Here is a 14,436-nt window from a genome sequence, read left to right as displayed (position 1 = left end):
CCTGTCCAGGGTGTACCCCCGCCTCTCGCCCCAATGACAGCTGGGATAGGCTCCACCCCACGACCCTCCAGAGGAGAAGCAGTTACAGAAAATGAATGAATTAGTTTTAAGAATGCAGCAGCAGAAACTGTTCCTTATTTCATCTTATTTCATGTGACGCTCAGAGTGCATTAGATTTGGTTTCTTACCTTTTCTTGCATTCATACACCTCCAAGCTTTTATCCTTAAATAAAAGGCTTTAAAATGGGCACAAAGCAGCTTTTGTGATTTAACAAACTGCAGACTGATCACGTCCTCCATCCTCCATCCTGTGGCTCCTGACTTGTGGAAGCGTCCTGCGTCCAAAATATAGTTTAAAGGCCTGAGTTGTTATGTTGAGTTTAGTGGTTTCCATCTCTGGAGTGCTGCAAAGGCTGCAGCTGACAATGTAATTCATTATGAAATCATATAAATAAGGTTCTGTTGTGTTTATACAGGCATGTTTTCACCAAAGAGCTTCCCAGTTCTTTATGAGACTAATCTGTCACTCAGACTGTTGCCGGTTCATTTCATGTCAGTCAACTAATTGAATATAAACCGATATTTCCATCTTTAGAGCTCTAATCAGACACTAAAACACACTTATTACCCTTCTCAGTGGATAGATCTTGTAATTTTTTTGCCTGATGAGCTTAGAATTTGTGATATTTAATGAATTAATCCTAGATTTATCTTCTTTATTGACTCTTTGGGTACATAATGATAAATTACACTATAATACTATACTATACTACTATAATAATTATTTAATGTCACACCATTGGACAGTCTCTTCCTAGCTGTCACAGCCTCCATCGGTCGGTACCCGCTGACAGAGACCAGACCCGTCTCTCTCTCTCTCTCTCTCTCTCTCTCTCTCTCTCTCTCTCTCTCTCTCTCTCTCTCTCTCTCTCTCTCTCTCTCTCTCTCTCTCTCTCTCTCTCTCTCTCCGTGACGCGCCCCGGGTTCCGTCCTACCGGAGGCAGTAGCGGCGGCAGCAGCTGCGGCGGCTCGGTGTCTGCTCAGAGATGCAGCGGAGCGCCTGAGAGGAGACGCACACACACACAGACACCATCACACACACGGATTATCGTCTCCGGCTTTCGCCAGCCAGCAGCAGCCCCGGGATTTACCGCGCAGACGCCCCGACGCGTTCCGCACGCCTCCGTCGGATCTCTGCTTCTGCTCCCCCGGACCTCGCCGGTACCTCTGACCCGGTAAGAGGAGGTCCTCTCTCCGCTGTGATCTGACCGCTTTTATGCGTCTCGGTTTGTCCTCCGGCTCATGACGCGCTCCTGTCAGCCTGCTGCTGCTGCTGAGCGGGTTTACTGGGAGGCTGCGCTGTGAAGCTCGGTCCATCAGGATGAAGCGACACACACAAACTGGACCGGAAAGAAAGCTTTATAAAACTCAATTTATTGATAAAAACCTTATTGATAACTTAAATCTGATATGTGTGAGCCTCCTCTCATCCAAACGCTTTTGTTTTTTTAGTGTTTTTTTTATCCAACATCCCTCCACATAAAGGAGGGATGTCAGTGACTCTCAGCCTCTGAATCCACCTTATTGTTCAGCTGCAGATTTTCACTTAAAAGTAATCCATCAGAGGTGAAATGTCCCTCTGAGGCCACACACAGAAAGAAAAAGTGACCGCCACCATCCTGACATCCCCTCTGCTTCTAAAATAATCCTGCTTCTAACATATCCTACACCTGCCTGCATGTCTCGTGGCTTTTCAGTGTCATTTAGAGGAATTTATTCTGCTGCTGCTGCTGCTGTGAGCTGATATGATGAGGAGAGGGGGGTTGGGGTTTGGTTGGCTGGTGGTGTTTGGTTAGGGGGAGATCAGCTGTGGTGGAGGAGAGGACGCCCTTGGTTTTAAGTCACCTTGACGACCCCTCAGCTGCATCTGCCAGCGCTAGACTCACATTTTTCGCCGGCCATGCCCAGAAATTAGTTTTCTCAAACAAATTCACATCACATTGCAAGAATATTCCCACTCGGTTGTTAGTTACAGTTATTAATCTCTTGTTAATTTAAGAAAGAAATAGGAAAAACAACTGATCACATGTTTTGTGAAGGAAAAAGCAGAGTAAAGCTGTGAGCTAGTTTAGTTAAAAAGTGCTCAAATGCCTTTGAATTAGAGGCCAGCGTTGCTGATGAGCAGCGTGTCTCATAAACAACGATGCTCCCGGTGACTCGTCGCCGGGGCGACACTGCTCAGCACCATGGAGAGGAGCAGAGAGAGAGGAGGCAGCGTTTACAACAAACATCAGCTGACGTACAATTAACAGTCAGTCAGGTTTTAGACGGAGCATCTGAACGTGAGCCGGCTCTGCAGCTTGTTGTAGAAGTTGTTTCTTATTCCTCTGACGCCTTTTAGATTAGATTCAACTTTATGTGCACGATGTACAGATTGTTTATAGTAGATTTACAGAATATGGACAGTGGGTGTAGTGTCTTAACAGGTTATTTACACCAATCAGACATAACATTACGACCGAATATTCCTAATATTGTGTAGGTCTCTCTTGCGGTGACTCATCAGAGAATGGACATGGGCCTTCTGAGGGTGTCCTGTGGTGTCTGGCAACAGAATGTTGTTAGTGGGGGGGCCTTTGAGGGGAGGGGCCTCTGTGGATCATCCCACAGATACTTGATCAGTTTGGGATCTAGTGAATTTGGAGGCCAGGTCAACACCTTGTGCTGTTCTTAATGTTTTTTGGGGTTTTTTTCAGTTGTTCCTAAAGTGTTTTTGTGTGTGTGCCTGTGTCAGGCTGCATCCTGCTGGATCAAAGAGTGTCATTGCTATGGGGTGGGGGTGCCTGGTCTGGTCTAGGTGGGTGCTACATGTCTAAGTAACATCCACATGAATGAATGCCAGGTCCAAAAGTTTCCAAGCAGAACATTGAATTGTCACAAGATGGTTGATGTGATTTACTTCTCCTGTCAGGGGTCATAATGTTGTGGCTGTATACAGAAGTACGTACATTTATCTGCCACTTATCTTCTCACTGACAATCCCAAATATGTTCAGTTTATTTGCGAGCTGACACATGACCTATCGTCACCTTTTAAAACCGCTGCTGTGTTCCTATATCCAGCAGTCACAGAGCACTGGGGTCAGGTTACCTTCTCCAGTCTCATGAGATCACGTGAGAATCCGAGACTAGAGAGTGGTAGTGGTGGTTGAGGAGGACAAGGTGGAGATTGGAAAGAGGCTGGCTGTATGACGGAGGATGTGAAAGGCGGAGAAAGACTGAATTGCAATGGGTTACAAGAGACTGATTGGTTCAAACAGATTGCTGAACAAGTGAAGAAGAGAACGGATAAGCAAAAATTGCCCCTCATCATTTTACATGTGTGAAGTGGTTCCACTTGAAATTATGTCAGTAGAAGAAGAAGTTTTTAGTCTCCCATCTTCATTGACAAAATTCTTCTATTAAATTAATTTAACAGAAGATGATAACCAGGATACACTAATGTTCATGCACCCTCATGCAGTTGCAAAACTTGCAAAATTAAACGGTGTAGTCCAGTCTGAATTATCACCAGTTCATAATCTGTTGCAGGTAAACAAGCCGCGTTGCGGGTGTGTGCGGTGCTCAGAGATGACATCATCCAGGTTAGAAGACATCATCCGGGGTCTGTTGGTCAATCTATAGACCCCGGATGATGATAACAGGTAACTCCGGACTCGACGGAGAATAGCACTAGCATACGATAACAAAATATTGGTGAAATTAACGAGTTTCGTGGCAGATAATGCGTTATTTAGAGGCTTTGTTTCGGTGCCCCATTCACTCCCACTATATGGATATACGCGGATCTAAATATTTCCCGATTGACTACAAATTACACAAATGTTATGTGGGTGAGTAAACGATCATATTTTATGCTAGAAATAAGGTCCAGGTTGTAAAAAAGCAGTAGTTCCCCTTTAACTTTCCAGGACAAATTACCGTCTTACGTTTGGGACAGGTAGCTGTGTTTTCATGTCCACTCAGCTGACGGATTGACTGGTTCAGTTCTGTTATAATCAGCCGGTAGTGCAGCCACAGAGTGACTCAGTGTTGTGTAAATGAGCCTGTCATGGTGTCTGTGTGACTGAGTGACATTAAGGCAGTGATTCCCAGGAGGCAGTGGAAACACAGACACCACTCATCATCATCATCAGCAAACAGCTCCCCTATTGTCTGCAGGCAAACAGCCGGCTGTTACATCATGAGCCGACACGATGGCGATGCGACTGAATATCAGCTCTGGACTCACTGCAGCAGAATTTGACACCGCTCTGCCCGGTGGCGGTGGCGGTCGGCTGACGCTGAGGCCGTGTGAGGTTGGTTTGGTCCGACGGCCCCGGGGCTGAGGGGATTAGAGCGGCCGGATTCCCCCTCAAGGCCGGTGGAGGTGTTTGTTAGAACATGGGTGATGAGTTCCCACAGGAGAGAGTGGAAACAAAACAAAAGCAGCCTCAGTAATAATAACAATAATTCCGCACGCAGACACGGCATCCTCTTTCAGTCCTCACACTGGGCTGGAAATCTCCTCAGCCAGCCACTGTTGTGATTATGTTCTGTGCATCTCATTACAGCGTGTGGCAAAAGCAGCCTAGTTAGCTTCCGTAATGCGATTATCCATCCTCTTCATGTCTTTTTCGCGGAGTCTGCCACGCCACCTCACAAACGTTAATTGACCCCACGCTGCAGAGCTCAATGGGGACGGCTGTCGCTAATTGCGGCGGTATTCCGAGATACGGTGGGAGCATTAGGCTGTGTTCCACCACGGGAGGAATTATTCACACGAGATGACTCCGCCGGCATTTATGTGTGACTGAGAGTCTCTGTGTGACTGAGAGTGTGTGTGTGTCGCTGGTTTTCATTACACTGTGGGAACCTGATTTCCACTTTCACTTTCTGGGAACTGAAAAATGAATAAATAAATAAATAAATAATGGATGCATAAATAGCACTTTTACCGAAAGTGCTTCTCAGTTTTCTTCTCATTCACACCCAAGCTGTGGGATCTAACAAAGCGCATTTACTCATGTCCTGCTCTTAAGTGCGCCTGGATATTTTTGTCCAAATCAGAAAAATATTAAGCCATCCAAATATATTCAGTTTGAATCTAGTATCATAATTGTTCCAAGGCTAAATCAAAAGGCTCGAATCGCGTTCACGTCCTTGTTCACATCAAAATTCGTCTTGAGGCGTTCGATCTCAAAAACTCTTAGTACACCCGAGATGCATTAAGGTCAGATTTGTCGTGACAGTCGGAGGTGGGCTGACTGTGAATACCAGTGTGTCCTCGGGCCATAGTGAAGGGTCAGCGTCCTCTGTGTTAGCGGAGAATGAAACTTCACCTTTACTTGCCTTTACCCGTGACAGAATAATAATAATTCAAATGGGGAAGCTGCGGTGTTGTGGTTAGAGAAGCAGCTTTGGGACTTAAAGGTCACAGGCTCGCTTCCTCCCACATGTCCATGACTGAGGTGTCCTGAGCTCCAAGTTGCTCCAAGCGGTGCTCCACCAATCTGAGGGTCAAATGAAAGAATTTTCCCATTTGAGATTAATATAGTATACACTGTTATTATTATTATTATTATTAGTGTGGTGACATCTGGTAATTGAAAAACAATGGTGGAGATTCTTTAAGCTAAAAACTCATCAAACATCTTGGGCGGTTTGGTTTTGACTTCATCGCGCCAATGAATATGACCAGTCTGTATTGTTCTGGTCTTTTCGTTTAATTTCCAGGAGACACACAAAGTGCATTGTTGCCTTTTTTGTTTTTTAAAAATGGAAGTGAAGTATGTTTATTTGCATATGGGGTGGGAAAGTGAGAGCCAAACAGTGGTCACGTCATTCGCATATGGAGGCACATTTTAATGGCAGGTGTGAACATTGGCCATATATATAATACCTAGGTCAACCCTCTGTAACGTCACACATGGATTTCCTCCTTGCAGGGCCCGACTCCACCAAACTCACAGCTGATTGAAAAGTAGTCAAATAGAACAGGTGGACAGCTAGCAACTTGAGACCACACCCATTTGTCACTCAAAGCCATCCCATCCCTTAATTTTGCATAATTTTAAGCCTGGATATAATTTAATTTTGAATTTTATTAAAATTCTCCTCTATAATTAGCTATAATTACATTTTCTTTTTGTACCAGGCTGTCAACATGTTTATTTCTCCTGTAAACTCGGACATTTTAACATCCATGGGGATTGATTCGCTTTTGGAGCCTCAAGTGTACATTTTAGGAACTGCAGTTTTGTCTTTTCCGTGTTGGCTTCATTTTTCAGTTAGAACTGATGTACTTGTGATGTACACCTGTCTATTTGTGCTCAGTTCACCTGAGGCGTTTTAATGCCAGGTGTGAACCAGGTGTGGAAATTAAGTCTTTTGCCAACTTGTTTGAGCCTGCACAAATGCAACGCAGCACTCGATGTAAGCTCAAGATCAGGTCATCCTATGGTTTGTAATTACTGCCTCACCTCACTTGAAATATATCTTACATGTGTTCATACGTAAAGAACGACTATATACAACACTGCAAGAAATATTCCCTGTGATGAAAGTGTGTTTTGTGGGAGTAGTGCGCAGTTTATACTTCTGCGACAGCCCAGACCCTACGCAGACCTTAACGCCTTAGCCTGACAAGCACCTCCCCAGAAATCGAACTACACGTTGTGATCCGCTTGGTATTAGTATGTTTCTTCTTTAGTATTTCCAGCTGCTTCTCCATCTCCGCAATTTTCGAATTGATTGTTTTGGATCAATAAAGGTGGAACACACTGAGGAAAGGTTAACTGGGGAGGTTCGGCGATACAAATATTTGTATGACTCGTCTTTGGTGAAAGTTTCAGTCGCCAATGTTCAAAGTGAAGCAGGAAGTAGAAACAAAAATGAACCCGACTGGCAAAAAAGACACAGTGCCTACTAGCGTTTGGGTGGCGCTGTTACAGAGTGAGCCAGACTGACGAGCGCACGAGTATAAATGGCTCACACCGGCTTAGGCTACGTACGTAGGTTACGGTGTCTATGTCCTGCAGTACCCAAAAAGGTCTGACAGAGAAAACCATCAGCATTGGTCGTTTTAGCCCAGTTTAACCAAAAACACCTGTTTACAGGTAGTGGGAAGTACATCTAATTATTTAACGGTATAATCTTGATGTGCTTTTACTTGATTATTTCCAATGTATGCTATGTAACTCGTCCCTCCATTACTTTTCAGATTAAGATTTTTACATAAAATGCTCATAAAATCTATTGCATAGCTAAATATGAACCAGAAGGAACTCAGAGTAGAATCACTGCCCCTTAGGCATGTGGTGAGGATGCCTCTTGGTAGCTTCCCCTTGGATGTTTACCGCACATGAAAGAGATTAGACTCAGGTTAGACCCAGAATAAGATGCAATGGTTAGAATGTTAAGCAGGAAGTAGAACAAAAATTAACCTTAATTTAGGTTACGTACGTAGATTACGCTGTCTATGTCCCGCAGAGGCATAAACGCCGCTTCAGAGGGATGTTTGAAGCTGTGAACACAACAAACAAAACCCTACTCATCTGCATTTTAATGTTATGGAAGCAGTAGTCTGTCCAAAAATATCTGCAGGGTCAGAATCTTGGAAAGGGAAGCTAGTGAACATCACGCCTTGTGGTTTGGGATTGCAGCATCCCTTTAAGGATGTCTGACGCTCAAGGTCAGGATAAGGAGGACGGGAATGAGTGTAAACCGAGGACCGAGTCCTCTCAAGGATAGTTATTTGAGTTTATGTGTTGAGGGGGGTGGGGAGAGAAGAGTCACCAGCTGTGTATTGATCCGGAGAGACGCAGCATTCAGGCCGACTTCTGGCCGACTTCCCTCTCTCCCCTCACAGCTGGCTTTCATTGGCTGTCACACAAATCAGACGCTCAGATTTACAGCCGGCTCGGAGTGAGCAGGAGGACAGCGTCTGGTCTGGAAGAAACAAAACAAACGCACGTGCTCCCTGTATTTGGCGAGCGCTACGACGCGTTCAAGCTGCGCTGCAGAAGTGCCAGGTCTGATGCAAAGAGACAGATGTTTCTTAAAGCTCGAGAGTCGGTATAAATTAACTTTGAGCTTAAGAATGAAACTTTTATGACCGCAGGGGTGAATGAGTAAGGGAAAATATCTGATTTCACTCAAAGGGGCACCCCAGATTTAGTAGATGGGAGACTCGGATGGATTAAAAAAGAAAGATCTGAAACAAAGCCAACAATATTTCTTGGTTTATGGGTGTCAGAGGTCTCTCAGACAGGTTGGACGTTAACATTACTGAAACTCCGGGATCTGTTCTGTCAGAGCTACAGTATCTGCGTTATAATCGTTCATTCTTAAGTTTTCTGCAGAATTTCAGTAATCCATTGGCACTTGTCAGAAAATCTTTGGGTACATTACAAACATGAGCTGCTATCAGCACACTTTTAATGGCATTAATTTCTCAAATTTCAAATGAATATCGACTGAATAAGGTGATGCAAGAGAATGCGAGTCTCACGGTGCAATCCGGACCATGAAGCATTTTCTCTGCAGGAAATTGCACAAAGTATGCGAGACTGTCTGAGACTTCATTTGAGGATTACTTGAGAGAAACGCATTGAGTGTATTTATTACTGATCGATCCAAAAAGATGGTTCTGTGAGACTGGAATACAGATGGATAATTTTAAGCTTCGACGCACAAGAAAACAGCTCGCAGCAAAAATAAGAAAGTGTCTAGAGTCGAGCTTCCACAGTCTGATGGCTGATATGTTCTGACGTCTGCAAACCAAACAGTCAGAACGCACATTTTCACAAAACAAAACAATGCAGGAGAGAGAATAAAGACAGCACACAATGATGATCACGCAAGGGAATTACTCGTCTTTTGTCATGTTCTGTCTATACATCTTTGGGATCTGCTATTACCTATTTCAGTACAATTTTAATAGGACGAATTTTAGCAAACAGCTACAGATTCATTTGGACTTCTCTTACTAATTTCAATGTATATCCCAGACAGCAGGAAATACCACTCTATCAGTGAGGCTGCCTGAGACTGACAAACTTGAGTGACATTTTTACCAAAAAGTGGTCCCATGTTACATTGAGACTCGAACACAGATTCAGTATCAAGGTCTCACACGTGTCCAAAGTCTGCAAACCAACCAATTCTCCAGATTACGAGCCGAAATACTGGAAAATGAAAAGCATAAAATGTTTCGTCATGTTCTGGTGGTTCTTTCACTTACTGCTGTAAGAGCTGAAGTGCATTTGAAGCAGTGACTGTATGTAAAGATGGACAACGTGATAGCTCTCAGAAATGGGTGCTAATCGTGTTGCACTGACGGGTTAGCACTGATGCCTCACAGCAAGAAGGTTCTGGGTTCTAATCCACCGGCCGATTTGGGGTCTTTCTGTGTGGAGTTTGCATGTTCTTCCTGTGTCTGCGTGGGTTCTCTCCGGGTACTCCGGCTTCCTCCCACCGTCCAAAGACATTCTCGTTAGGTTAATATAGGCTCCTACTCCCCCGCACCGGTCCAGACGGGAGTTGGAGAGAGCGGTTACAGAAAATGAATGCATAGATGTTGCACTGACGATGTCCTTCGCAGCCGAGGACTGATCAGTTGTGACCAGAGAGTGAACAAATATCAAGGTCCTGCCTCCTGTACGTCCTACATCGCTCTGGTTCTCTAAACTGATCAGTCAATCAGAGTGATCTCTCTGATTAGAACGAATCATCTGGAAAGCTGCTCAATCAGTAGGTGTAGGACACACCGGAAAACCTAGGGCCTGAGACTAGGGCCTTAGATGTCGGAATCGGCACAAGATAGCGTTGTCTTTTGTCTAATGACGTTTATACAGTAGAATAAGTGGTGACGCGTCGTGCACCTGTGATTTGAGCGATCACGTGACCTATTTGCTGAAGAAATTTGCATCACAAACACGCCGGAGAAAACGCAAGCAGCCAGTTCTCTGTATCTCTGTTGTCACGATGTGGAGGAGGAGCACAGTTCATCTATGACTTACATTACACTGTAACCTGATGTAGCTCTTCAATACAAATAATATAAACCAGCCTTTCTTTGTAATCCACACTGAGCAGTTTTCATAATGACTACAGTATTTCTTCTGCAGACAGCAACTCCTTGTCAGGGTGTTTGCGTTTGAGCAACCAGTGTGAGGCTGGAGGAGGGGAGGGGGGGTATGTTACCAGTATTAACCTCGCAGAGCCTCCTTCTCCTCATGTTAATGGAGGCGAAGTCATTACCGTCACTCCAGAAAGCTGCAGTGGCTTTCAGACTCGCACAGCAACTGCAACCAGCAGTTCCTTTAATATCCATTAATCTTTGTATGTCTCATTAAGCTGTCGGACTTTCCATCTATAAAATATCCTTATTTATATCTGTGTATTTTTTTTTCTGTTTATGAAATATCAAACAAATATGCATCAGGGTTTCTTGGAGCTCAGTGCGACGTCTTCAGATGCATTGTTTTATCGAACCACAGTCCAAACCTAATAACATGGTAAAATCAAGAAAGGATCTTATATGCGATCGTTTAGTTTTATTATGTCTTATTAAGTAAGATAAGACACATTTTTAGTATTTTTCAAGTTTGCAAATTAAATTCAATGCAGGAAAATAAAAAAAAATCACTATTTTTGCTATTACAGATTCATTTTCATTCCAGTTTTGACGAATCAATTTATGGACTCTCTTGCACTTATAATGCATTCAAGCTTTGTTGCTTTGCTCTATTGCTTCTCCTTAAGCTACAGGAGCTTTAAGAAACTGTGATGGACGATTTTGAGTTAATTTTAAATTAAATAATTGATAGTGAAAAGAAACGATTTCATCCTTGGTCTCTAAATTCTTCAGCTGCAGTCATTAGTGATTGCATGTTCCGTTGTTTGTCTGGGATCGATCGGTTCAGAGTCGAATCATTTGTGAGGTATGGAGGCTCACACACAGCTATAAGCCTTGATGCAGCTCACTGAGAGGCAGCACATCAAAGCAAGCTCGGCCATCAGCGTGATGGAGGCAGCAGCCGCAGGGGAAGAGCTGCTGTGACTGAAGTACTGTCTAATTCACACAATGGCTGCCGTGTGGGTGTTGTGTTGCGCATTTGTGTGTGTGTCTCTTTCTGGCTACACATCAAGTAAATCTGATTTGCGCTGAAAGCTGCAGAGGAGCGCGGCAGGAAATAGGATTTACTTCCTGTTTGTCTGAGAGGCTGCAGCTGACAGAGGCTCGTCGCTAATGACCTTTTGAAATGATTGATTCATCTGTCTGTGGATCTGGAATCGCTTTGTTGAAGAAATTTAACAATTTTGTCAATAAAATGTGAAAAAAACAATTGACATCATAATTTCCAACCGCCAGAGCTGAAGTCTTCGAACGTCAGGTTTTAATCAAGTGGTAGTTCAAACCCATACAATCCTTTTTACTCAAGTGTGTGGAAATACTTCACTAAAGATGAAGCCGGTTCTACTGTGACATGCAGAATATGTAAGTTAGTCCTGAAATACAACAAAAGTACTACTGCAATACATCTGAAAAGATATCCACTAACGCTAGCAGAGGAACGGTCCAAATCCTGTGGACAGCAGTCAGTTAACAACTTCACCAAACGTTCTGTGGTACCAGAGAGAAGGAGGCTGCACATCAACTATTTGCCAGTGAATTTCATTGTCAAACTTAATAGCTTTGTAGATATACCGCTTTATTTTTTTTATCCTGGCCGCATCATTCTATCTTACAGCACGCTGTGAAGTATTATTAAACGCTACTGACGGTGCCGATTGTGTTCTATTAGTTGACAAAACCTACTCACATGACAGTGAGTTGCTGTGGTTGTAGATCGTGTTTTTTGTCCTTGATGTCAGTGAACGCAGCACGAGATCGACGGAAGTTATAGTAGAGCCGAGAGTCGGTCGACAGTAGCCCGTGGTCAAGCTTCAGTAAACCTGCAGAAAAGCCTCCATCGCTTCTTTTGTGTGAAACGCTGCTACATGTATTCAGGTCAGGTCATTGCCGCAAAACATTACTTTCTACTGTGTTTTTATGAGTGACGTCATCAGCATAGTTGACTTTGACTCGACTTTCATCACGTAATAGTCGGCTTAAAAAAAATCTGAAGTCGTTCAAGCCCAATTCACGCATAAAATCATCACGTATAATCAACCAGTTGTTTCGACTGTAGATTGTCAGCTGACGCACAAACAGTTAAAAGCTTATTCTGCCCCCTAGTGGCAGAAGATGTGGTAATGCAGGTGAAATATGTCCCAACGCAGCCTAAAATTACAACAAAATAAGTTACTGTTGTGTGTTGTCCATTTATGTTGCCGTTTCATATAAAAAAACATGAAAATAATATGAAATTAGATGATTAGATTGAATAATCATAATCTCCTTGATGCCTCAGTTCCACTAAAAAGACGTTTGAATGCAGATCTCTACGCCTGACCTGTATTATATTATTTTTTAAATGGCTGTAGTAGAGCTTTTACTTGAATAATGTCTAGTTTAGGACCTGAATATCACAGCAGAAGGGGCCGCTGTGGACATAGTTGAGACTGTGGGGGATAAAGATGCCATATGTGAGAGAAGCAGATGCAGTAAAAAGCCTCTGGGATTTACTGTGTCTGCTTATGGCCAGATTGTGGCTCAAACTACCACTTGACGTCGTTGCAATGCACATCTAATTTGTCTTGGCGGCGTTTACTCTTGGCTATTTACACACTGTATGGATGCTCCGTCTGCCCGAGATGCTCCTCCTGGTCTTTTCTCTTCGCTGAGAGCGCTGTTTCAGATGAAATCCATCATCTGCTTTCCCTCTCAGCGTCGTTTATTGGTTTTAACTGTGCAGGCGAGACTCAAATTATGTGCACATGCTAGATCTGGATAAGCAGCACTTTCATTTCGATGTTATGAGACAACACGATCTGGTGGAGTAATTAGATTGTGGTCTCTCGCTGTGAGACCCTGTTTAAAATCCCTTTTGTGTTGGAAGTTGTGGAAGATGTGCTGCGGTTCAGGACCACTGGTGGGAGTTTCCAAAACAGTTCGGACCAGTTCCGACCCCAACAATGCGTTTAACAGCTCTGTCTTCGGGTTTTGAGTCATGGTGTGTTTAATATTGCTGCTCTTTATGTGTGCATGTCCTCATAATGCTGCTGGAAGCCCGTGCTCACCCATGCAGAGAGGGTGAGGCAGGGCGCCAGTTCTTTTCAGCTGAAGCTTAATATGCATGCAGAAAGAGGCTGCAGAGATTCAGGCAGGAATGTTTCCAGAGATGAGGAAGTTTTCCAGGAGTGGAAACGAGCAGCAGCAGCAGTGGCTCCCGAACCGGCAGATGGTTCAGTTTCTTCCAGTGGTTCAGGAGTGTGAAATAACATGTTTTTATTATATGAGTATCAATCACCGCCTTCAAAAATATAAATAGGACAACCTAGAACACAAGAACCGTATTAAAAGTTACTGTTAAATTATTAGCCCATATTTGGGTCGCAAAATCGATCATCAGTTTGTCCCAATGCTCAAGTTGGGCCTCTGAATCAAAACAAAGATGGCAGACTTTTGGCTGCTGTGGAGCAGGTAGTCTAGTAATGGCAGAGTTCCATCCCCACCACCTTCACATTTTGTATAATCGTAGACAGTAGACATTAAAACCAATGAATGTGAATAACATCGACCATCTTGTGACAAGTCAATGTTCTGTTGGGAAACTTCTGGACCTGGCATTCATTGGTGTGGATGTTACCTAGACATGTAGCACCCACCTAGACCAGACCAGGCACCCCCCACCCCATAGCAATGACACTCCTTGATGGCAGCAGCCATCCCCAGCAGGATGCAGCCACAAAACACTTTAGGAACAACTCAAAAAAACATGAAGAACAGGACAAGGTGTTGACCTGGCCTCCAAATTCACTAGATCCCAAATTGATCAAGTATCTGTGGGATGATCCACAGAGGCCCCGCCCCTCAAAAGATGGATTTTTGGACACGAATCCAGCTAACGTCCAACATTCAACCCGTTTCTTTCACATGTTATCTTTTGCATCGTGTCTTTATCTCTGCCGGCTACTAATACAAGGTCAGAAACCAACCGTCCACTCAGAGCTGCATGTTTAAATAATGTGTTTAATGCTAAACAAGCCTCGGAGCTACAGATCCACTCAGAGGAAAGAGACAGGCCGCCTCTTCTGCCCCCTCCATATATGTGTGTGTGCGTACTTGTATTCCTCATGGTGACAGAAATGTGTTTGCGTAGGAGCATTGTCCTCCGAAGGTGTAGAACCACAGCCGTGAATGTGATGGGTGGGGGAGGACGTGAGAAAAAGGAAGCCGTGTCATCCTTCTTCAGTCGGCCTAATGGGAAGAGCAAGGGCCACTGCTTAT

General features: G+C 43.9%; 1 protein-coding gene across 2 annotated transcripts in view; it reads left to right on the top strand.

Annotated features, from left to right (window-relative positions):
• The first annotated feature begins 1,070 nt into the window (after positions 1–1,070).
• Positions 1,071–14,436, top strand: part of enox1 (ecto-NOX disulfide-thiol exchanger 1) — a 112,109-nt gene continuing 98,743 nt past the window's right edge. For both annotated transcript variants that reach the window (XM_084544683.1, XM_084544682.1), the window contains exon 1: positions 1,071–1,235. The gene's annotated coding sequence lies outside the window, so the exon portion shown is untranslated. The remainder of the gene's footprint in view (positions 1,236–14,436) is intronic.

The sequence above is a fragment of the Chelon labrosus genome (genome assembly GCF_963514085.1).
Source record: "Chelon labrosus genome assembly, chromosome: 5".
In the NCBI taxonomy this organism is placed as follows: domain Eukaryota; kingdom Metazoa; phylum Chordata; class Actinopteri; order Mugiliformes; family Mugilidae; genus Chelon; species Chelon labrosus.
Note: the sequence above shows the minus strand (reverse complement) of the source record. Positions and strands in the feature narration are given on the sequence as shown.